The sequence below is a fragment of the Canis lupus genome, chromosome 10, assembly GCF_003254725.2.
Source record: "Canis lupus dingo isolate Sandy chromosome 10, ASM325472v2, whole genome shotgun sequence".
NCBI classification, from domain to species: domain Eukaryota; kingdom Metazoa; phylum Chordata; class Mammalia; order Carnivora; family Canidae; genus Canis; species Canis lupus.
Window position 1 is genome coordinate 9,751,468 of NC_064252.1, and position 3,089 is coordinate 9,754,556.

The 3,089-nt window shown below is 41.2% G+C and overlaps 1 pseudogene; it reads left to right on the forward strand.

Annotated features, from left to right (window-relative positions):
* The first annotated feature begins 275 nt into the window (after window positions 1-275).
* On the forward strand, window positions 276-1,395 carry LOC112677773 (40S ribosomal protein S24-like; annotated as a pseudogene).
* The last annotated feature ends 1,694 nt before the right edge of the window (window positions 1,396-3,089 follow it).

Consider the following 3,089-nt stretch of genomic DNA (forward strand, 5'->3'; position numbering starts at 1 on the left):
GGTCACTGGTGCTGATTCAGTGGCCCTCCATTCTCTCTGGTCTGCCCTGTCAGATTTCCACTGCTCCCTGACCCCGTCTCCCTGCTTCCTGGGTTTGTAGCCTTGGGTAGCTCTACACACCCCTGTCTGTTCTACTTCAGTTCTTTCAGGGTTTTTTGTTGTTGTTGTTGACCACTTTTCAAACTTTGATCACATTTCTGCCAGCATCCCTTTTTATGCTTCCAGAGTTTCTCAATTTAGATTAGCATATGGCCCTTGCCTTTCCATGGTCTGTAATGGAAAGAATTGATGAGGGAAGGTTTGTTTTGTTTTACCGAGTTGCAGCTGATACAGGCAAAAAAGACCATATGATTCAAATATTACCATTTTGCAATTCCTAATAAAATAAAGAATCTGGGCAATGACCATCGATAGTTTATTTTTTTTAAAGATTTTATTTATTTATGAGCAACACAGCAGAGAGGAGAGAGAGAAAGAGGCAGAGACACAGGCAGAGGGAGAAGCAGGCTCCATGCAGGGAGCCTGATGTGGGACTCGATCCCAGGTCCCCAGGATCAGGCCCTGGGCTGAACACGGCATTAAACCCCTGAGCCACCCGGGCTGCCCAATAGCTTTTAAATCATTAAGTGAATGGGCAGCCCGGGGTGGCTCAGTGGTTTAGCGCCACCCTCAGCCCAGGGCCTGATCCTGGAGACACGGGATCAAGTCCCATTCGGGCTCCCTGCATGGAGCCTACTTCTCCCTCTGCCTGTGTCTCTGCCTCTCTCTCTCTCTCTGGTCTCTCATGAATAAATAAATAAAATCTTTTAAAGAAAAATCATTAAGTGAAAAACTAATGGGGAACTTTCTAAAGACTGGATCAAGTTGACAATACTGGAACCCACTGGTGGAAGTTAACATTACAAAAAGGGAAACAACCACACACTCGGTGCCTCGTCAGATGACACAAAAAATATATATGCAGCTCTCTTCCTCTCTGGATGCTTGAAGCTTGGCCACCATCACGAATGACACAGTAACTATCCGGACCACGAAGTTCATGACCAACTGACTACTTTAGCAGAAACAAGTGGTCATTGATGTTCTTCACCCTGGAAGGGCGACAGTACCTAAGACAGAAATTCAGGAAAAACTAGCCAAAACGTACAAGACCACACCAGATGTCGTCTTTGTATTTGGATTCAGAACCCATTTTGGTGATGGCAAGACAGCTGGCTTTGGCATGATTTACGATTCCTTGGACAACATAAAGAAAAATGAATCCAAACATAGACTTGCAAAACATAGCCTGTATGAGAAGAAGAATACCTCAAGAAAACAGTCAAGGGAACACAAGAACAGAATGAAGCAAGTCAGGGAACCGTAAGAGCCAATGTTAGTGCTGGCAAAAAGTGAGTGGAGGCTGGAGAACAGAAGAAGTAAAGGTTCTGCAGTGACTTTATCTGTGGTGATTGTGCAGATTTTTTCATGAGAGGATTAATAAACTAAGAATGTTTATGTAAAAAAAAACATAGATATATACACACACACATACCACTAACTACAAAGTATTCTTGTAAAAAATTGGGAGAGATTCTTATCAAGGCCTCTAGATCCAACTGCCAATTTTATAGGAAACACAGGAGACAGGATATCACACAAAGGCAATCAGCAAAATCCAGAATGTGAAAAATTTTACAGGGAACATTATCTGCTTTCTTCAATAAATTGCAAGAAAAACAAAAAAGGAAAGGAGACGCATATATTACGAAAAACTTTAGAGACATATTAACGTGTAATATATGCCTTTGGCTTCTGATTTGAACAAAGTAAAGCAAATGTAAGCAAATAATGTCTTAGGAAACAAGCAGGGGTGCCTGGGTGGCTCAGTCCCTTTGGCTCAAGTCTGATCGCCAGGTCCTGGGATTAAGCCCCAGGCTTTCTGCTCAGTGGAGAGTCTGCTTTCTCTCTCTCTCTCTCTCTCTCTCTCTCGTCAATAAATAAAATCTTAAAAAAAAAAAAAAGAAACAAATCCAAAGACTGGGTAGTTGCTAATATTAGGGAACTATTATTAACTTTTAGATCTAATAATAGCATTGTGGTTATTTTTTCAGAAGAATCCATATCTTTAAACAATATAAAATATTCATAGATATAGTGATATAAACTCTTGGATTTGTATAAAAATAATCCAGGAGATAGAGGATGGAGATAGGGTAAAGATGAAAGGAGATTGGCCATGAATTGACAAATATTGAAGCTGGTGAAGGTAGTTCATCATACTATGTTTTTACACTTTGGTATATATACACTTAAAATTTTTCATAATAAAAAAGTTTAAAACAATTCAGCAAATAATACATTTCTCTGCAGAGGCAATAGGAACTCTAGTGTCAAGAGAGAAGCTTATTCTAAAAATTATAGCCTATCAAATGGAATCTATTCTGTAGGAGTGTAGTGATACTCTCAACCCAATTTCATCTCCTTTTCCTCCAAAAAGCTTCAGAAAATATGATACTGTCTGTTAAAATGTAGACATTGAATGACTGGTGGGTGGGAAGAAAGGTGTTCACTGGGGAAGTAGCAGGTTTATCTGTTAATTTTGGAGAATCTCTGCTTTGTCCTCACCACAGTAGAAAGGAATGTGGTGATCCAGGCTGAAAGCAAATTGTGCAAATCTCAGATGAGTACAAGTTCCCTTAAATGCCCAGTGCAACCCAGTGTGTGTCCCGGGGCCACCTCGGAAATGATCTGGGGAGCCACAGCCATGTAGCTGCTAGTTCCTTGCTATAGCTGGGAGGAGAAAGAAAGCTACTGCTAAAGTAGCAGGATTAGAAAAAACTGAGAACAAAGGGACTGGGATGGTCCTAGGGAGGAATCTACAGCCCAAGTCAGGAAGTTCAAGCCACATCAAGCCCAATTCTAATTCTGACTAAAAGTTAAAGGCTGAAAACTAAGGAGGTTGTGTATAAGTTGCCACCACAAAGACTTCTCAGGCCTAGAAGGACTAGGAAAGAGGTGTCGGAGCCCACTAATAACCAACCGAGTAAAGCAGGAGAGGCTCAACCTTAATGTTGAATTGGAGACAGAGCACATCCTTGGGAGGGACA